We start from the raw sequence: 22,438 nt of genomic DNA on the forward strand, positions 1-22,438 counted from the left end.
ACATGTAACACATGAAATAGCCCCGTTGCAGATCTATACAGGTGGAGCTGAGGAAGGTGGAGGGTTTCTGAAAGCGCGCTGCAGACTGCTAACAGCAACAATACCGGTATTGAATGTTGAGCTACTGCTCATTGACCGCTGATGCAACAGCAACCAATCAGCTGTCCTATGTTAACAATGTGATCACTATCAAGTGAGTTAAGGACCTTTCAGCCTGTGCCATATAGAGATTCATGCCAGAACTTGGTATTTATGTTAATATTATTTTGTAAAGGGGGCCTTTGGATATTGTGTTGGACAGTGGGGGGTCTTCGAGTCAAAAAGACTGAGAACCAAAGGTCTACAGGAAAAACAGTTTCAGAAAACAAAAACTGTTCCATAAAACTCAAATCTGGGTCATCTAGCAGCATGAAATCACAGCACTTAAAAGAAGTGTAATTAGTTGAGTGCACTGCTCTAGAGAACACCTCCACTTCTCCCCCCACCACAGCAGACACAGGCAGCTGGAGCCTATTAGAGTAGCTCACTTTGCCTGTCGGATGCTTGAGGGGCCACGCACAAAGCTTGGTGCTGCTCACTGTCAAAAATGTACAGCATATGACAAGATTCCCAGAAACAGGTACCACTCTTCCCACTTCCTTTACTTTCTCTGCATTTGAAGTTAACCCTATAGTAGGGTTCCAGACCAGGTTAGGATTCATCATTACTTATAATAATAGCTAAAGCTGAACTTCACTTATAAGACCACCAAAATGCAGTGTCTCTCAAATGATTAGTTTTTAAAAAAGACAGGTGCACACAAACAAGACCCTAAAGTTGTAATGTAAATGTTTGCTTGTTCTTTAGCTTGGCTGATCAAAGAATTATCGTGCTTGCTAGAGTTTGGTGATCACTTTTCTGGATATCCTTTATTTCAGTGAAGCAAAAAATGCGGTTTTAGGCATAAGGCTTGAGCAGTGGTGTATTTGGATAAGGATGAAGATGAGGTGCATGACACGTACTGCATGAACCAAAGAAAACCTGCTGATAAGGAACCTTGTAACTGAAGTAACTTTTTAATGAACAGTATATTATAAAATAATTTGGCAAAAAGTTTTAAATTAACAAAAATGTATTCAAAGTTATTCTGAATAATAATTTATATTCAATAAATGAATAGATTGTGATTTGTAAGGTGTGCATTTTTTATTTATTTAATAAAATTGTTAACATGTAGTTGTACTAAATTTAAGACAATTTAAACAATATTTTTAGATTATAATAAATTACTAAAAATGTTCTTATACCAAACCCATAATGTCTGTTTAAAATAGATTTGCACGCATCTCTGCTTTGTATATTAGTGCTCTGCAAGCTGTTTGATTAAGACAAAATCAAGTCGAGTGTATATCAGCAGAGGGTGAGGTTTCTAAAAAATGACCCTCCTCTAAACCTGAGGAATGGAAATCCTGCATCAGTCCTTCTTGTAAGTAGTTGCAACAGCACAGTGGTTACAATGAATGTCCTTGTAGTTTTATTTTCTACCCATATTGGGATTTTTTTTTTTAAACTAATGGTCTTGATCAGTTTTTCTCAACCTTTTTTTCCAGGAAACCCCTATTTTAACATTCAAACCCCCCTCCCCCAACACACTAGCAGACACACATTTCATTTAATGACAGAGACTACTAAATCAAGTGTTTTTAATAAATGCAATAACAGCAGAAACATAGAGTGAAAATAGATGTTTCCGTAGTGTAGTGGTTATCACGTTCGCCTCACACGCGAAAGGTCCCCGGTTCGAAACCGGGTGGAAACAATGTGTAGCTTTTTGAAACAAGTGCTTCACTGAAAATAATGGAAATAGTTATTCAAAACAGGGAGTCGATCTGACACTGTCTCAGTGTCCAAAACGACGACCAGCACTGTCAACTACAACTACTAAATTGGCCTGGTAGAGGACACACCATATATCCAGTCGTGGCCTAACGGTTAGAGTCAGACTTGTAGCCCGAAGACTCAGTATAACTTGATTCTCAATGTAACTCGATTCTCCATACCGGCAGGAAAATGTAGGTGGGGGGAGTGAATAAATAGCACTCTCTTCCATCCCTAACACTTGCGACTTGAGTTAAGCACCTTACACCTAATAGCTCCCTGGGCTGTCCACGGTTTCCAGTGTGTGTGTGTGTTTACTACTCACTGCCCTAATGTGTGTGCACTAAATTGGATGGGTTAAATCCAGAGGACAAAATCTGAGCATGGGTTACCCTCTGGTTACCCTATTTTACTTTCACGTCAGTCTTTTTCGTCAAAAGGAGACTTTAAAAAGCGAACTTTAAAATATTTGTTTCTGCACAGTCTCGAATCAGCGACTTTTCGCACCTTAGGGAGACGTGATAACCACTACACTATGGAAACAAATGATGGGATTTATGGGGCAACTGAAGGGGCTTTGTGACTTTAAATTAATGATGATTAAAATATTAAACTGTGATACTAACCATCAGGAATTGTATTTGTTATTCTTGAAACCAGTAACCGTTTCATACCTATTTCAAATTCAAACTAGAATGTGCTTGGCAACCCCTTTAGGGAGTCACGTGTTGCTAAACACTGGTCTAGATAAACTTTTGCCACCTTGAGAAGTGAATTTTTTCAGATTATCCTCCACACAAATTTTTATTTCATGAACTCACAAAGCCCCTTGAGTTGTTCAACAAACCCCTAGGAAGTCAGTATCTGTTTCCGTAGTGTAGTGGTTATCACGTTCGCCTCACACGCGAAAGGTCCCCGGTTCGAAACCGGGCGGAAACAATATGTGGCATTTTGAAACAAGTGACTAACTGAAAATAGTTTGTAAAACAAAGGGCAGCTTTCTGAAAGTGTAAAATTGGTGAGAGGTGCCAGCCTATCACGTTTAAATATATAATATATATATATTTTAAGTGACAAGAAAAATGTAGCATCCATGTTTCCACAGGTGGAAACAATGTGTTGCTTTTTCAAATGAGCACCTGACTGAAAAAAGTTCTTCACACAGATCTTATTTTTTTTTTTTTATAACACGGTGTCTTGGCCTGGATAAGGATTCGGCATATATCCAAATTCATTCAACAACAGAAGCAGAGCAACTTAAAAATAAAAAGCTTGTTTCCGCCCGGTCTCGAACCGGGGACCTTTCGCGTGTTAGGCGAACGTGATAACCACTACACTACGGAAACATCTATTTTCACTCTATGTTTCTGCTGTGTTCCTACATATTATTCCCACAGGGATTTGTTAAAGAACTCAAAAGATTTTGTGAGTTCATGAAATTAAAATCAAAATAATACATCCATAGAAAATGGAACATGTGAAATCCAAATATTTTTAATTATTAAAATCTTAGTGGTACTTGTACTAATTTGAGTGCAAATGTACTAAGTTAAATGACTTTTTAAAAAAAGTTAAAAAAGTTAAAAAGAAAGTTAAAAAACTTCTCCCGCTTAGGCCTTCATCTTTCTTGAAACAATTTTGTAGAAAGTTATTGTAGGTATCTGCCAAAAGTGTCAAATTGTTGAGTGCTCACCTGACACGTTGGACAAGTTTCTGAAAAGGGCAAAAAATAAAAATATAAAAAATAATTCACCATCAAGGTTTCTGTAGTGTATTGGTTATCACGTTGCTTAACTTTATTTAGCTTAACATTTATGTTACTTTTTTTAAGAGGCAATCAGCACATTGACATTTTCAATCTGTAAATTAACTATGCTAAATGTAGCTAAAATTAAATAGCAGAACAGAATTTACTATTAACAGTTTTTTAAAAAATGTTTTAATGATTATTAAAAACATTAAAATATTTTACGAATCTGAACTAGATCAAATACAAGTACTGACTGTGAATGATTGACAGATACTTAAATACCCAGTTACGGAAATGCTAAAACAGCGCCATGAAACCTACTTGTGGCCCAAAGTATATTGCATTTGTAATGATAAGCACTACCATAGAGAATAAACGAGAAAAGTTAAGAGAAGTTAAGTTTAACTACTTTTCTACCGTTTCTAAACGGAAAGAGTAACATTTTCTCCACAGATTGAAGACTTATTCTTTCGTCCAAAGCTTATAAAAAAAATGTAAAATCCTTGTTTCCGCCCGGTCTCGAACCGGGGACCTTTCGCGTGTTAGGCGAACGTGATAACCACTACACTACGGAAACTCACACAGCCTACTTAGGGCACCCTCCAAGCTTTTTTCGTGGGGGGGGGGGGGGGGGGGGGGAGGGGACTAATAATTGAGAAGTGACATTTACAATCATTAAATAAATGGATTTTGTAATTACCATGCTTGTAAAAAATAGGCAAGGAACTTTTTCTAATTGAAAATATCAAGTCTACAAGGCAGTTGTAGACTGCTGTTATTAAATCGACTCTAACTTGGTTTTGATTGGGAGCTTCTTACCTGCCAACTGTTTTTGCCGAAATATCTTCTACCAAATAAAAATGGACAAATTAAATGTGAACCTCGTCAAAATAAAAAAGATTAGGAGCACCGCACAAGCATAAACTACCGTAAATGACTAGGATACAATTCGTACAATAACTTTAAGTAACTAAGGAATTGACGCTTATAGAGGGTATGCACATGATTCAAATAGAGGGTATGGGCATAATTAAAAACCTAAGCGCTGCTGTAACTTAGAATGACCAGATAACTTACATGACTGGTTCAAGCAGACAAAACTTGGGAACCTGGAGCCATGTCGAGATTAGATTACCCTGGAAGTAATCTCTATTAATCTCCAGTATTATTACATTTTTTATACAATATTGTTTTATTTGATATTATGTAAATGTGAATTTTTATTTCATATTGGTTTATTTATTATTACCATATGTTACTTGTATTTATATTGTTTAAAGATTTAAGTTAATATTGTGTCCAGTTTGGCCCTGTTAATAAAAGGGTATTATTTTTTGACAAAGTGTGTGCGGTTTTGTTTTCTTAAGTACCGTTTCAAGAACCACTTAAGCACTGGAACCGTTTAAAAAATACCGAGTAGGTACTGGTATTGTATAAAACCCAACCGATACCCAGCAGACGTTCCGGGAGTCTCGCGCATATTGATAACGGCTCCCTGATGCCCTCAAATTAGTTAAAATCTCCCGGAATCTAGAGTGAGCGAGCAAGAGCGCGCATGCGAGACAGAACAGACTGTGCTCCAAACCGTGTAGTGCGCGCACGGCAGAGAAGGGGAGAGCAAGAGCGAGAGACCTTGGGCCTCATGACACAGAGAGTCAGGCACCGAAATCCGGCACCGAAATATTCGTTCTTATTCGGTCTGGTTACTACCGTTTACGTCGGAACCGGTTCCCTATTGGCACCGCGTTTCGGTACCCAACCCTACAAAAGTGTGAAATTGTTGAGTGGCAAAAAATTTTGTTTTTTAAATCACCATCAAGGTTTCTGTAGTGTATTGGTGATCATGTTGCTTACCTTTATTTAGCTTAACATTTATGTTACTTTTTTTTAAAAGGGTAAATAAACCCCTGGTCAGAGTCTGACTCCACCCACTGGCAATATTTGAAAAATGCTGGAAAAGTGGGCAGAGCCCAGCGGAGTGGGGGCGTGCACCTGTGACGCATCTCTCTGTATGGGACCTGTCAACGTCACCTGCCACCGCTACGTCACTTACCACCGCAATAGGAAAATTCAACTGCAGTAGCCACCGTTCAACCTGAAGAGGGCAGCACTCAGACGTTTTTAAACCATATATTGTAGAATTAAAACACTTTAAACCCAAATGTCAAAATTTTTTACTGATAAGTAACATTTAAAATCATTAAATAAATGGATTTTGTAACTTGGTTTTGATCTGGAGCTTCTTACCTGCCAACTGACAGTTGACAAAGCTTTATGCTGGCGAAAATATTTTTCAAAAGTTTTTTTGCATGAGGCATTTTTTGTTTGTTTACAAAGGTCCTAACTGGCAGTTTTGCCTGTTATGTAATTAGGGCTGGGACAACGCTTTAACGTCATCGATTACGTCGACGCAAAATATGCACGTCGATTCATCAGACCCAAAACAAAGATGGCGGCGCCGGAGAGTAGTTGCAACACAATTGGCTCCTCAGACTATCAGAAGTGCAAGGCGGCACACACTCGTTCCTCTAAAGTACACACACACACACACACACACACACACACACACACACACACTACAGAAAAATGTGCGTCAGTATCGAGTTCTCTTTCGGGCTTGAACGAACCATAACACACAAATTATGCCAAACTGTCCGTTTTGTCGAGTGTCCTCATAAGAGCAGCCTAAAAATCATGAATGCACTCCGCTATCTTTTAACACATCTCCGGCGAACGGCTTCTTCAGGCAAAAGGAAAAAATGTCACGAAACGCAGTGAAATGCAGCGACCTATGTGGCGTTTCCTGATGGATCGAGGTTGTTCCTTTACTTCATTTTATACGTGCAATTCACACAAGCTCTAAGCGCGTGCGAGACTGCTGCAAGTATGCGCTTCCCAGATAGCACACGCACGTCGCACAGACATCTGTGCGACGTCGTCGTTATCATCTGGGAGACGTAATTCTAAGGGCGTTTGCTCATCTGGAAGACGTCGCATAGACGTCATTATCAGACATTCAAATGACATCCATTGGATGTATTGGAGACGTTAACAATTAGAATCTTATGTCTGTTAGACATCTGATAGATGCTGCATAGATGTCGTTTTTAATTAGACGACGTTCCCTCACATTCATAAAAACTAGGCTACAGCAGCTACACCAATTAATTGTGTCTACACATGAGTACACGCATTTTTCACTCAGAATGAAAGCACACAACAGTTGTCTATGATTTGAATGTTTTTATTAGTGTTTGAAAATAACCATTGATTTATTAAATTTTATTCAAAATCTCTAACAAACAATACAAAAGAACACAACGTGGCTTTTAAGAGGGCGTTCTCCCTGGAGCCAAGCGGAGATAATCCTTTACGTGCTTTTCAGCCTCTGCTTCTGTTGGCGATGGAAGAATAGGATTCTTCATTGCGGCTCCTGTGTGTTAAAGGTAAAATCAATTTAACAAAAATCTAAATATATATATATATATAGGGTATATATATAGATTTTTTTTTTCAAAATATAAATAGAATAAAATATATAAATATAAATAGCTAAGATTTTACTGGGTTCTTATGAGTTTGGGCAAGGACTTAAGCAATATGTTTGCAACACACTGCCGTTCAAAGGACCATTTTTAAATGTTTTTAAAGTCTCTTCTGCTCAGCCAAATAAATGCAGCCCAAAAATTAAAAATAAAATAACCTAGTAATATTGTGAAATATTATGACACTTTAAAATTAATGTTTTCTGTTTGAATATATATATATATATATATATATATATATATATATATATATATTATTAGCCTATACAAATTATATAATTTATATAAATAATAATAATATAATTTATATATTTTATATATTTATATTTTTAAAATCTATATTTAAAATGCTCCAGTGCATATGCAAGTGACTGCGCCCCGAAATCTGCTATTAGCTTCTTATTTATTAAATCCAGGTAATTGGTTGATGAAAAATGTATTAAAATTTATGTATTTAATGTATCACAATTTATTCAAAACGAAATTCACCTTAAATAAAGGCTTTCTACAAATCAAACTTAATTAATTGGCCAAAATCATCTCTGACCATTTCTCCCGATATATTGGCCATCTGTTCATTTTTTTCATAATCAACATAGGTGAAAAACAAATAGACCCTCATCCTAGACAAAAAAAATAATAATTATGCTTTTTCTTTGATTGATTTCATTTCCAGTGGTGCTGAAATTCTGCATTAGGAACTTTAAACTTCGCTTTATTGTCATACGTTTCAGACTCTTGGGCACGGCGTTATGGGTGGGCCTGACGGGCCTAGGCCCACCCACTTTTCAACAGGCCCACCCAAAACATTTCTTCAAAAATGTTTTGTCAAGAATTATTCAAAAATCGCCAATAAGCTCATAATTTGTGCTAAAATAGGCTAGTCTAAATGTTTAGGTTTAAAAAAAAAAATTAAAAAGCTGGTTATGTCTATTTTGATGTTTCTGCGCAAGTTCAGCAGAGTGTTCGGGGTTGTTCCGATCAGAGCATGTGTAGAATGGCCTGCTGGTTCGAACTTCGAAGATATGTGGAATAAGGCCTCCGACTATTTTTCCCCCCTAGTCGAAGTTGTTCATTTAAGCCATTAGTGGGCAAATCGCCCCTTTATATTAATTTAATTATAGGCTGCTTAAATAGGGCAGGCTATAGCCTACTATGGAAGCTTGTTACCGCCATAGAATAAACATTTTAAAAGATAATTGCGTCTTTTTATCTCACAATTGCGAGTTTACATCTCACAATTCTGACTTTATTCCTCAGAATTGCGAGATATAAAATCAGAATTGCGTGAAATAAAGCCGCGATTGCGTGTTATAAAGTCAGAATTGAGTGAAATAAAGTCGCAATTGCTTCTTTTATTTATTTATTTATTTATTTTACCCCAGAATAGTTTATCTCACAATTCAATTCTGACTTTGTAACACGCAATTGCGACTTTATATCATTCAATTCTGCCTTTATATATCCCAATTGCGTATTATAAAGTCAGAATTGCGAGATATAAACATGCAATTCTGTGAAAAAAAAAGTATATTTCTCGCACTTTATGCAATTTTGACTTAATAACACACAGTTGCGACTTTAGGCCTATATCACGCAATTCTGACTTTATAGTTAACCTGCAATTGCCACTTTATATCACGTAATTCTGAGATAAAAAGTCAGAATTGTGAGATTAAAAAAATCGCAATTACATTTTTTATTTTTCACTCTGTGGCGGAAACATGCTCCAGTTGTCGTGCAATGCAAGTGATCGTGCCGGCGCCTTATTACATTGTCTGCTATATATTTGCAATTTAGATACAATTTATAGGCTACAAAACGAAAATCTTTAAAAAATAAAAATAAAATAAAAAGTCTTTCTACAAAACAAAACTCAAGTGGTCAAAATAATGTTTTACCCACTCCATGTCTCCGGAAATATTGCAGCTTCAGCGCTTATCATGAGCTTGTGAAAGTGTGAAAATAATTTCCAGTAAAGGACAATGTTGCAACAGTCATTGTTTAGGTACCTTAAAAACGCGCACGTACAGTCTCTGAGTCATCGCTGCAAGCAGGAGATGAAGGAGAGCCAGTGGCGGCGCCAGGGGGGAGCTAGGTGGTGCTGTAGCTCCCCCTATAATAGCCATAGGACCCGCCCAGCACCCCCAAGAAATGTCTGTGATTTTTTTTTTTTTTATATTTATATTTTAATGTCATCTCATGTTTGAATAGTCTTTTCATGTTGCTAAAAAGGGTATTAAAGAATAATTAAAAAATATATATTTAGTCTAAAAAAACATGAGGCCCAAACAGGCGATCTTCTTTGGCCAATGGACGCGGCGCCCGGTGAACGTTTGCAGACATCCCAAGATAGCGGCTCCCTGATGGCCGCAAATTAGTTCAAATCTCGCGGAATCTAAGCTCCAAACGTGTAGCGCGCGCAAGACACAAAGAGCGAGAGACCTTGCGCGTGTGTGTGTGTGTGTGTGTGTGTGTGTGTGTGTGTGTGTGTGTAAATGTGCGTGTGTGCGCATGAAGCGCATGTAGCGCGCGCAAGACAGAGAGAGCGCGCGCAAGACAGAGAGAGCGAGAGACCTTGCGTGTGTGTGTGTGTGTAAATGTGCGTGTGTGCGCATGAAGCGCATGTAATGCAACCCCCCCCCCCCCCCCCCCCCCCCCCCCCCCGTCTATTAAGTGTTGAGCATCCCCATAGCACCTGCAACAGAAAATCTCTGGCGCCGCCACTGAGGAGAGCTGAGATCCACATCACCTAGCACATCTCTGCCACCCTCTATAGTGCGACTAGCGCAGCTAGCGCGACCAGCGCCGTTGCTAGGAGGGCGCCAGCGCCTGTGCCTATTCCATGAGTCCTAATAAATGCAATTTCAACTATTTCTGAAGTGCTTCTTTTATAAAGAACACCGCTTTTTCTTTTATCGGGAAACGCAGCAATGCAGGTATGATGCGTAATGGAGATTACAAAGCACTCTTCTTTTGGTCAGAACCAAGGAGAGCGATCGCGGATAGGTCCGTCCTGACTCCATATATATGCACCGAAACTTTTTAACATTGCAACAAAATATTTAAAGAGCATTAAGCTATTAAAATTTATATTATGTATAGCCTACGTATATTAGTCAGTAATTTTTATTAGGTTAAACAGTGATTGGATAACGTTTTTAATTTAAGGCCCACCCACAATTGGTCTGGCCCATCCAAACCTGGAATCCTGGCGCCGTGCCTGGTTTGACTAACTCAGGAGGGTCCAAAATTAATTATATTATTCTAAAAGAATAAAGAAAAAAGAAATGAGAGAGAGGTGCGAAAGATCACGACCAATTTGGTTGAGACGTTCGATGTCCAATAATAATAATACATTGAACAACAAAAATTTCATAGCCTACTCGTCAACTCCATATATGGGTCAAATTCAGGAAATCGACTCTTTTGAACTAGGCTACTGCGCAGTGCGCATGTGCTGTCAAAGATCCTCAGCACACGCGTGGAAGACGTCTGTCCCAGTGGGAAAATTAGGTACGTGGCTAATCTGATTAATTGTTATTAATATGGTCAGTCAAATATATATTTTATATCAAGTAAAGTTAATGAATAAAGTTCTAACCTGATTAAGGTTGCAACGAATAGGCTAGGCTATTTCTTTTGTTTAATCATGGCGTTTGCGTTAACGGTTGATTTTGTGGTTTGTTGTCTTAAGTTCTAACAAACTGGTCTTTAAATTGAAAAGAGTAATAACTGACGACACACTTGCTGTAAAATATTAAGAATAAATTACTGTAAACGTGCATTATCTAGAATTCAACGGTTCTCACCACTTGCTGCGTTTTACCTAATGAATGCCCGAATCATGTCTAAACAAATGTTTCCATATCTAACGCTCGTGTAATACAACATTTTACACCGTTTAATCAGCACATGGCATATATATATATATTAGTGCTGTCAAACGATTAAAATATTTAATCGCGATTAATCGCATTAATGTCATAGTTAACTCGCGATTAATCGCATTTAATCGCACATTTTTATCTATTCTAAATGTCTCTTGATTTCTTTTTGTCCCATTATTTTTTCTCATTTTAATGCTCTTATCAACATGGAAAAGTGGATCGGCTTGCTTTGTGCAAATGTTTTTTATTGAAAACAACATTGGCATATATTGTGTTCAATTTCACACTAAAACATTCTTACTTGGAGCAAATAATCTCTCACACAATGTAACACTGTCCATCAATAAAAGGGTGAAAGAAATACTGACGAGGTCCTGATATTGACGAGGGGGCGGAGAATTCGCATCAGCTGTGTGTGTGTGTGTTTGGCCATCATCAAGTGGTATTTCAGACTGGACGTGCTGCGATGATGATAGCTCAGTTCACAACGACAAAACACACAGATCACTTTGGTCTCGTCAATGGAACCATTTGGCAACTTTTTAAAGTAAACGTTCCATTCAGAATCTTATTGGCATCCATTTCGGTGTCTCGCGCTCGTCATCCACTCAAAACTGGACGTTTTGAACGTTCCTATAACATTCAGAAATAACGTTTTTATAACTTAATGGGAACGTTATGAAAACGTTCTTATAACCTAAAATTGTTAGCTGGGGAAGAGGAGAGATTCGCGATTGCACTGAACACGTTTTAAGTGCAGGCACATATTGTCTGAGCGAGCCCAGAGAAAATTCTAACAAGAGCAGCGTGTATCTGAGAGCGCGCGACTCGAGCAGAGAGATTCGTGCTCGGCACATTATATTCCACGCGCGAGCAGAGAGATTCGCGCTCGCGCATCCGGCTCGCAAGCCCAAACAAGTGTGTGCGGCGTGCCTGTTGTTTTGTTTCCGGTCTAGCTAGATCCGCTTGCGCTTTCAAAACGTCCATGCCGCGTCCTATTGCAAAAGCATGTGAAAAAAAAACTACAAAGTTTGCTAGGCCAAAAAGACCGTTAATCGCGCGATAAAAAAATTAACGCCGTTAAAATGTGTTTGCGTTAACGCCGTTAATAACGCGTTTAACTGACAGCCCTAATATATATATATATATATATATATGTAAGCAATTTGGTAGGAGAGGCTGTGCAGTATTGTGAATAAGTAAGTGAACGGTTGAAGGGCGTTAGGCACGATGCGAACATACCTATTAAGAGTGATCCTATATTTGTTTTCATTATCCCCCGCTTTTGTCCCCTTCCGCACCAGTTCAGTTGTTTGGCTACAGGACCAAAGACCTTGGAACAGATTCTCCATACTGTTTTTTTCAGTGTATGTCCTCCACTGATGGATAATCTGTTCACCTTAAAAAAATAAAGATAATATTGGAAACAAACAAAACACAAATAATGTACTGGACACAATTTTCTTCATTACAATTGTTAAACCTACAAATGTCAACGATTCTTACCATCTTTTTCATCATCCCTCTTTCAGATAATCGTCTTTCCAGATTATCTAGATCTTCCATGGATGTGAGAGGAAAGACATCATCCTCACTGTCCTGCACCAGCACTGGAACATTGGAACGGCCTGCAAGGGACTGGACTACTGAAGTCAGGTGATTCATCTTCATGTCCAATTCATGCAGTGTCTCCAGAATCACCCTCTCAACAGCTGCAATACAGTAGGTTTATCTGGGCGAGTATCTTTATTAATCTTAAAAATTTACATTTTACAAATTTAGAACTTCAATTTAACGTACGTGTACATTGATCAGAGATGCAACTCCATCGACTCACACCAGAAGCACCTGCAAGAACAAAAAGTTCTTAAAGGGATACTCCACTTTTTTTGGAAATAGACTTATTTTACAACTCCCCCAGAGTTTTTGAATCCATTCAGCCGATCTCCGGTTCTGGCAGTACCACTTTTAGCATAGCTTAACATACATCATTGAAGTGCACAAGACCATTAGCATTTCTCCCAAAAAAATTACCAAAGTGTTTCAATATTTTTCCTATTTAAAACTTGAGTCTTCTGTAGTTACATCGTGCACTAAGACAGACGGAAAATGTAAAGTTGCAATTTTCTAGGCTGATATGGCTAGGAACTATACTCTCATTCCTGAGTAATAATCAAGACACTTTACTGCCGTACCATGAGTGCAGCAGGCGTAATGACTACACAAACTTAGTCCCGGTCACGTTGGAAGCTGGGCACTATTTTCAGGCGCTGCGGCATATCATTACGCCTGCTGCACTCATGGTACGGCAGTAAAGTGTCTTGATTATTACTCAGGAATGAGAGTATAGTTCCTAGCCATATCAGCCTAGAAAATCACAACTTTACATTTTCCGTCGGTCTAAATGCACGATGTAACCACAGAAGAGTCAAGTTCTAAATAGGAAAAATATCGTAACACTTTGGTCATTTTGTTTTGAGAAATGCTAATGGGTCTTGTGCACTTCAATGATGTATGCTAAGCTATGCTAAAACTGGTACTGCCAGAACCGGAGATCGGCTGAATGGATTCAAAACCGGTAAAACTCAACAGTTTAACTCTGGGGGAGTTGTAAAAGCCTTTTTCCAAAAAAAGTAGAGTATCCCTTTAACAGCGTTCCTACACATTTTCAAAATTCCATACTTTTCCAGACCAGATTTCCGAACCCCTCTGTAGATTTTGAGATCATATTTTAAATGTTCTATGCATTTCCGAATATTCCCTTTGACATGTGTAATGCAGATTTTTGCAAAGTTATAAAGATGACAGTATCCAGTTTATCGCTTAGTATGATTATTTAATGATGTATATATTTTTTACTGGGTGTTCAAAATATGTAGTTTTATATTGTGTAGTTCTCTGGCTAACCGGCTAACTCACGTTAATGTTACATGAGTCATTCGGCTAACATATTTACTTTATTCGTCTCTCATCCACCCTCAATTAACTAAAATGTTATTTTATAACAAGTTTATTTGCAGTTAACCAAGGGGTAAGTATAGTTTTACTTTTCCAATTCCAATCATACCAGTCTACCTCTTTATTTAACTGACTTAAACAAATTAGGACCTGCTTGAAGAAAATAACTAGATGACAAACTTTTAAGACTAATCTAAACAGTTAATGTAGCCAGCCACAGATAATTAAAATGTAATCTCAAAAAGTTACATTACATGAGTCTTTGTAATGTATGTAAATGAGATGAGTCTTTTTTTTTTTCTTTAAAAAACAAATAACTTACTCTGTGTTCTTGCTTGGTGGGTACTTGCGGGTCTCAGTTCAGAGATTGTGTCCTCTGATGGATTATATAGAACATTTTACATTTCCTTGTGTTAGACTGTTATTCATGGGCAGTGTATGTGTTTCCTGCATGTGCTAGCTAGCGAATGGTTTGTTACCTTGAATGTTGGGTGAGTGTTCACCCCAATCATCTTGGGGCTCGTCTGTCTGGGACAAGCTCACTGGAGCTGAGAAAGGTGAAGTTGGTAAGTTGCATTTGCTACCATGACAGTGCATGAAGCTGGTACACAAGGATTTCCAATACCTCAATAATGCTTTTTTTAAAAATATATATATATATTTACTCTGCATTCTTCCCTGATGTGTAGAGGGTCTTGGGTGTTGATAGGGTCTCTGGAATGTGTTCTCTAATTATGCAGAAAAAAAAGTCAAATTGCTTTGTGTTAGACTGTGACACGTTGCAATGAATGTGTTTTTGATTTCTTCCATATACCAATTAATGCTGTTTTACCTTGAATGGCAGGTGGGTGTTCATGCCAATCATCTTGGGGCTCGTCTGCCTGGGACAAGCTCACTGGAGCTGAGAAAGGTGAAGTTGGTAAGTTGCATTTGCTACCATGACAGTGCATGAAGCTGGTACACTAGGATTTCCAATACCTCAGTAATGACTGAAATTGGCTTTTTTTTAAATATATATATATATATATATATATATATATATATATATTTACTCTGCTTTCTTCCCTGATGTGTAGATGGTCTTGGGTGTTGATAGGGTCTCTGGAATGTGTTCTCTAATTATACAGAAAAAAAGTCAAATTGCTTTGTGTTAGACTGTGACTCATTGCAATGAATGCGTTTTTGATTTCCTCCATATACCAATTAACCCGTTTAATCCCACCGGTTTTGTGACCAATTGTGCCCGCAACTTTTTTCTCATTTCTGGAAGCTCTAAAAATGTTATTGACTTTGGGCAAGAAATTCAACTTTTAAATGACAACATAGATTGTCTTGATTAAAATCAATTAATGTCATGTGACTAGTGTGAAAGGTCACATGACCAGATCAGTTCACTTCCTGCTTGCACATCTAGAAGAAGATTTCTTCCTCAGACTACTACAAAAAAGTAGTATATAAAACATGTTAATTTACAGATAGAACTATTATATTTTGTACATATATTCTTTAAAGGGTCTACTACTGATATATTTTGAGAATTATACTCCTGCATAAATATTGTGCTCATAAGACTTGCAAATTTGTTTACGGTCCCAAATTGTGACCGGTAGTACAACAGGATAACAGTGCTTCAATTGAAAACGCAGGTATTGGCTGGCATTGGCAGGTATTGGCAATCCTACACTGAATATACCACATCTGTGAGGAGGATGGATGATCTTGGCACAGGAGAAGTGCTCACTAACACAGATTTAGACAGATTTGTGAACAATATTTGAGAGAAATAGGCCTTTTGTGTACATAGAAATGGTCTTAGATCTTTGAGTTCAGCTCATGAAAAATGGGGGCAAAAACAAAAGTGTTGCATTTATAATTTTGTTCAGTGTAGTTATGAGTATCCCAGAAACGTTCAATGTGTTGGACCTTCTAGACGTGCATGACCCCCTTCCCCCCACCCCCAATTGAAAGTGACTGTGATAGTGATGGCTCAGATAGGGAGTACCAGGGTGAAACGGCCCATTTGACATAGACATGGTCTAGCCCATAGGGGTCTAGCCGAACAAGCAGAAGTTCCTCCAGGGTGTAACTTTGTACATGACAACCTTTTCACCCACTAAGCCTTCTTCACGAAATGACAAAACGAGATATTGGATGATTTGTAATGAATTGTCTCAATAGGTCTAATTGAAGAATTTGAATGAATTCTGACTATGTTGTTTCCCACCGGTCACTATTGTGACGAGTATAAAACCTAATATTTCACTAACTTAACCTACATAAAATCAAAAAAGGCATATTGTTTGAGTGTTAGGGAGGTCTAAGGAGTAAAATGCATGTACTCAAGTTGCAAGAAGAAATTTGGGATTAAATGGGTTAATGCTGTTTTACCTTGAATGGCAGGTGGGTGTTCACGCCAAGCATCCTGTTGGTGCTCTGCGTGAGAGAAGCTCACTCTTAGATCTTGACATTAGGTACTCGTTCTACTGCTGCTATGTGTGAGACAAGACTCATAACTTACGTGGTGTTCTTCCTTGCTTGGAATTTGAAGGTCTCAGGACAGAAAATGCATTCTCTAATGGATTATACAGAAAATGTTGAATTAGTGTGAGGTTGTCTTTTATGTGCAGTGATTGTAGGGATGGACAATATATTATATTTTTAAGATATAACGGTAAAAGTATTCTCAAGATATGAATTAGTCTTCCAGCAATAATAATGATAAAGCCTCTGAAGTATTTCTGTTTTAGTCCCATTCACAGCTCACATGCAGCGCAATAACTTATCTCTTCCTTCTAGTTAATTTATAACATCAAAAAAACATGAACGAATATAAGGAGGAGTGTTGTTTTAACTGTGGAAAGATGTCAGTACACTCTGTTTTTCAAGTTCAAATCCTCCAATGTAAATCTACTAACTCTTCTGACTGCTTTGTCTGACAAAAATGGTGGATTAGGCGTATTTTGATTGGTCAGATCGCCTGTCAATAGAACTCCATTCGAAGGGTCAATTGTAATAAATATTCTTTGTTTTATTAATGTTTTTTTTTTTTACCTTGAATGTTGGGTGAGTGTTAGACTCAGTTCAGAGATTGTGTCCTCTGATGGATTATATAGAACATTTTACATTTCCTTGTGTTAGACTGTTATTCATGGGCAGTGTATGTGTTTCCTGCATGTGCTAGCTAGCGAATGGTTTGTTACCTTGAATGTTGGGTGAGTGTTCACCCCAATCATCTTGGGGCTCGTCTGTCTGGGACAAGCTCACTGGAGCTGAGAAAGGTGAAGTTGGTAAGTTGCATTTGCTACCATGACAGTGCATGAAGCTGGTACACAAGGATTTCCAATACCTCAATAATGACTGAAATTGGCTTTTTTTAAAAAAAAAATATATATATATTTACTCTGCATTCTTCCCTGATGTGTAGAGGGTCTTGGGTGTTGATAGGGTCTCTGGAATGTGTTCTCTAATTATGCAGAAAAAAAGTCAAATTACTTTGTGTTAGACTGTGACTCATTGCAATGAATGTGTTTTTGATTTCCTCCATATACCAATTAATGCTGTTTTACCTTGAATGGCAGGTGGGTGTTCATGCAAAGGCTCGTCTGCCTGGGACAAGCTCACTGGTACATCTGGAGCTGAGAATGGAGATATTGGTAAATTTTGTATGTAATTAAAATATTTTCATGACAAAAATAACAGTTTTAAAAATGTAAACTCACAATTGCTGAACTTTCTATTTGGTGTGAGCAGGGGTCTTACAACAGGACCTGAAAAAAAATAAAAGCACTCAGCAGTTACATATACATCTAGCAACCATTTAACTAGTTTAATTGTTTTTCTACCTTTTGTCTTGATGTTTCCTTTTGGTGTAGGTGGGGCTTTTGGTGTAGGTGGGGCTTTTGGTGCACGTGGGGCTTTTTCTCTGTTAATAATTTTCTTTTTTGGGGGGGAAGTATCATGAGGCTCATCATCTGATGTATATATTTTCCTTCTAAAAGCAAAATCATGGTTGTAGATTAATTTACAAAGCAGGAATAGATTAGTGATAACACTGCCCTGTTTGTCAACTAAAAGAAAAAGAAAAAAGTACCCCCAAAAAAGAATTACAATGTAATTTCCTTTCCCAAACGTTGCTCCTAGCCATTACATTACATTTACGTGTATCTATTCTTAAAGTAAAATATGCTTTGACAACTTACTTGTGAATTCTTTTTCCAGGCATTTCCGTTTCTGAGATGTCAGAAGTGTAGCATGCCTTTTTCCATTTCTTTGTGATGTTGTCAAAAGATGCTGAAAGAAATGATGTACGTGTATTCATGCAATTATTAAGCCATGGGATGTCATGTATTAGTGATTTTACCATCTTTTTGATAATGCTCATTTACAGTCTAGTTTAACCTGCTTACCTGATTCGTGCAGAATTCTGACTTGATGTTTGCTCCACCCTTTGTCTGGCTGTGGTGCCTCCATAATCCTCACACTCTTCAGCAACCGGTCCAAGTCTTTGAATGGAGGCCACCAGGAGTGGCCATCTGAGTACCAGGACTTAGCTATAGGTCCAGTTGTCCCTTCTCCCACAAATTCCACTATCAGGTACATGTTTCTTTTTTTTATTTTCTTACTGCGGCAACCTGCTTTAAACCATGATGTTTAAAGACACTTCTTAAATTTCAGTTGTTCATTTGCATGAACATTTTCAATTCAAAATATTCATGATTCAAATGTACAAAAATATATGTTAAAAAAGCAATTAAATGTGTATAAAATAAATTATAATTGTGTGTGTAAAAGAGGCACTGAAACGAAACAGCGGTCATGCGGAACTAAGAAAGCTTTCCCCTCAATTTTCTCAAGCTTGCAGAAATTGGTTGTCCTTGAGAGGTCATCAACTAGATGAATGCCAAGTGCCGAAGATGGAAGGGGATAGTCAAAAAAAGGTTCATGATTGTTGAAGGTACTGTAGGCTACATGAATTTCATCCCTTACTGAAATTATGTTTTGCAGCTTTGACACTTTACCCTCAATGTAAACAAAACTGTTAGCCTGGTCCAGTTTTAGAGTGTAAGAGCATGTTTTTAATTCTCTGTACTGTGAAGCTCCCTGAAAACATTCAGGTAGAGGGCCAGCTGTATGTGGTTTTCTGAGCATCTTTGGGGTGTTTTTCTTTTTATCTTTGCTGCAGCTTTGCATCTCGGAGAACCTTCTTAAAATTTGACTTAACGGACATGTAGGTTTCCGCAGGAGTCTCTTCAGCTTGTGCAGATAATTCTCAATTTGAAAGTGCTGAAGTTGTCAAGTACGCCATGGTGTTTTGCATCTTCTGCAAGATGTACAAGAGAGTGGACGTTGTAGGACAGGAATTTGGGGCCATATAGCTGTCCAAAGTGTGTGACAAAAAGTCTCAGGATATCATTGGCATAGTCAATGTGATCTCCAATCAGGCTGTTATTGCTCAGGATGAAAATTCCCACAAAAAACAACAGGAAGTTTTTGTACACCTCTGTGTCAAGGAGATCTTTTAGCACAACAGGGCCTGTGTACAATAAAAACTGTCTGAACTCGGTTGCCTTCCATCGATCTATTTCCCTCAGTGCCCTTGGTTTGCTTGCAAATTCCATGGGAACATTTTTTTGGACACCAACCAGCCTTTCTGTCAGCACAGTGACTTGGAATCCTGACAGTCTGCAAGTGAGAGGACCCAGCCGAAGCCACAAGAGGAGAAGCCTTCTCATGACTCCAAGACACACAAGGTGCATATAATCTAGGGGGAATCCAAAGACCATGTCCAGGGAGGTTTCTTCCAGAGGTGAGGTGCCATGGTGGTGATCTGAATCAGTTTTATTTCGGAAACTCTCATTATTTCTAAGAGGCATGTCATTTCTAGGGAAGGTCATCCTGTTCTCCATGTACATGCCATCTTGAATGCACTTTTCGCACCCATGGTAGCCTGTATGTCCTTTCACCTGTTTCAGAAAAGCCCGTGCAGGTGCGTCACAAACCATTGAGGTAAGCTTTAGTGTTAAATTGACTCCCTCAAATTCAAAACCATTGCCTAATTCTTTTATTTCACAGATGAAGTCTCTGAGATACTCATCCAGTGAGCTAGGCTTACTATCACCACAAAATAAACCTATTGTCACAGGTTCCTCCTGCACCAAGTTTTGCACAGTTCCAAGAATAGGCCAGAATTGAGTTGTTGAGCTCTTGTAGAGAGGCAAACCATCAATGTTCACCTGGAGCTCCAAATTGCTCATGTTCCTCACAATGTCCATGTTCTTATGGAGTACCCCTGAAATGGATTGCAGTAGGCCAAAATGATAGTACTGTCCACCAGCTTTGCTCTGTATTTCAGCCCTGTTGGAGCGCACTGTTCCTAACAGTGTCCTTGCATCTTTTGGCAGATTCAAATCATGCTCGCGGAGGATATTGAGCAATGAATTTAGTGCAACATGTGTTATTTTATGTTCTGTTGCCCAGGTGGCCAAGTCATCATCCAGGGAACTTAGATGCAGTTCAGACTCTGTGTCTGTGTCAGATTCACTGCTGTATAGAGCACTTGCCATCGAGACGTATTCAGGCTCATCAATATGGGACAGACAATCCATAAAGTCATCATCGTCATCATCAACGGTGTGGCTTGTGGCACTGTGCTGCATGCTACCACAGTCCTCCCTCCATGATGGTGATGATACAGCTTGCATTGACTGCAGTTGTCTGTCAACTTTAGCTTTGGCTTTCCTTCGCAATGTCCAGTAGGATTGTTTTTTGCAAGCCATGGTGCTTAGACATTAACACAAAAAAAGTGCATTGTAATAACCTGTCTAAGCCAAATGTAGTGGTTCTCAACTCTAAAGACCTTTGCATAGCACATTTTGGATGTCTCCAGTAGTACATATGCTGTTCAGTTCTAAGAGGTTCTATTATACGACTTGAAACACACTAGATTAGAGAGGCATCCAGAAGGGTATCCCTAAGATAAAAATTTAGAACCACTTGCTTAATGCATTAAAGTCAATGAGTTAACTTTCTTACCTTGTTTTTGACAGTGTTAACTGTGGCTACTATCGTTGAGTGAGTGTGGTTGACTGTAGTGAACTTTCTGTAGTTGGGGAAAGAATTAACTGTCAGTTTTCTCATTTTATTTAATAAATTACATTTTATGAACCTAAATGTGTACCTACAAATAGTATACAAAAACGTTGTGTTAAACGTGTATGTGTGGTCACTTATTTTTAGATAATGTTTATTAATTTATTTAATTAATTTCTTTGTGACTACAATTTAAATGTCACCCTTTCATGGTTGAGCGAATGAAAGTTGGAAATAACTTAGATCAGCCAAAATGTGTACATGTATTAGTTTGGACAGTAGAAAAAATAATAATTTTAAAATTTAAAGATTTTTATGTTAATATCTAAAAATGTTATTTATTGCAGATATGATGGTCATAATCCTTTTTACATTAAGAAATGTTACCTGGGCATCAAATAATATTAGAATGATTTCTGAAGGATGGAGTAGTGATGCTGAAAATTCAGCTTTGATCAAAGGAATGAATATCATTTTGAAGTAGTTATTTTATTTTGTTATTCAATTTTGCCATTTTACTGCTTTTTTATTATTAAATTATATAAATAGCTATGTCGTGAAAAATACATAAGAGGACACTGACAGACAGGACCAAAAAGATGACATTTAACAAAGTCTCAACTTTCAAATTTGGTCAGTCAAAGAAAATTAAACCATAAATAGGCCTACTATTTTGTGGCTCTTAATGTACCATGACAGATTACACTTTTTTCAGTAAGCTAGGCCTATGTGTTTTCAAGGCTGTTTTATTGAATGCTACCTTTGACTAAGAATGCATTACTTTGCACTTGTATAGTCTTTTGTTTTGGAATTTTAAGAGCAATAAACATTGCAATGTTAAGGAATACATGTTTTTTTTTTCATTCAGATATGTAAATCAACATGTATAAATTGCTATTAGTCAATTAATGGGGAGATAATCGAATCGGACTGGAAAATTTTTAGAGATTATTCGATGCATCGAAAAAATAATCGCTAGATTAAACGTTTATCCATTAATTTTTATTTGCATAGCCACAGACTGGAATTTACCTTCGTCCAAGAAGGCCATTGAGTTACTTTTGCCATGGCAGGAGCACAGTGCTGCCCGATGTCCACAGGTAACAGTTAACTTTTAACAGTTAACTAAATACTGAATTTCCAATTTTAACTTTCTCACAATCTAGAAATAAAGTAACAATCTAACAACCCATAAAGTCTGGAAGACAACATTATGTATATAGAAAGACAACATATGATGTATGTCGAGCTAGTGGCGACTTCATTAACCGAGCGGTGCGTCGTGTCTCAAAAAAATAAATAATTCCAAACCAATCCAAACCGTTCGTTTTTTTATAACTTAAGCTACT

The 22,438-nt window shown here is 37.8% G+C and overlaps 1 long non-coding RNA gene and 4 other non-coding genes across 5 annotated transcripts in view; 2 read left to right on the top strand and 3 right to left on the bottom strand.

Annotated features, from left to right (window-relative positions):
• The window catches only part of LOC143711577 (uncharacterized), an 85,686-nt gene that overhangs the window by 6,407 nt on the left and 56,841 nt on the right, over positions 1-22,438 (bottom strand). The window lies entirely within an intron of this gene.
• On the top strand, positions 1,726-1,798 carry trnav-cac (transfer RNA valine (anticodon CAC)). The gene has a single exon. It is a non-coding gene; the product is annotated as a tRNA-Val (tRNA).
• Positions 2,724-2,796, top strand: trnav-cac (transfer RNA valine (anticodon CAC)). Its single transcript has one exon. It is a non-coding gene; the product is annotated as a tRNA-Val (tRNA).
• On the bottom strand, positions 3,131-3,203 carry trnav-aac (transfer RNA valine (anticodon AAC)). The gene has a single exon. It is a non-coding gene; the product is annotated as a tRNA-Val (tRNA).
• trnav-aac (transfer RNA valine (anticodon AAC)) lies at positions 4,112-4,184 on the bottom strand. The gene has a single exon. It is a non-coding gene; the product is annotated as a tRNA-Val (tRNA).

The sequence above is a fragment of the Siphateles boraxobius genome, unplaced genomic scaffold, assembly GCF_051911475.1.
Source record: "Siphateles boraxobius isolate OS27281-9 unplaced genomic scaffold, OSU_SipBor_1 5, whole genome shotgun sequence".
NCBI lineage: Eukaryota > Metazoa > Chordata > Actinopteri > Cypriniformes > Leuciscidae > Siphateles > Siphateles boraxobius.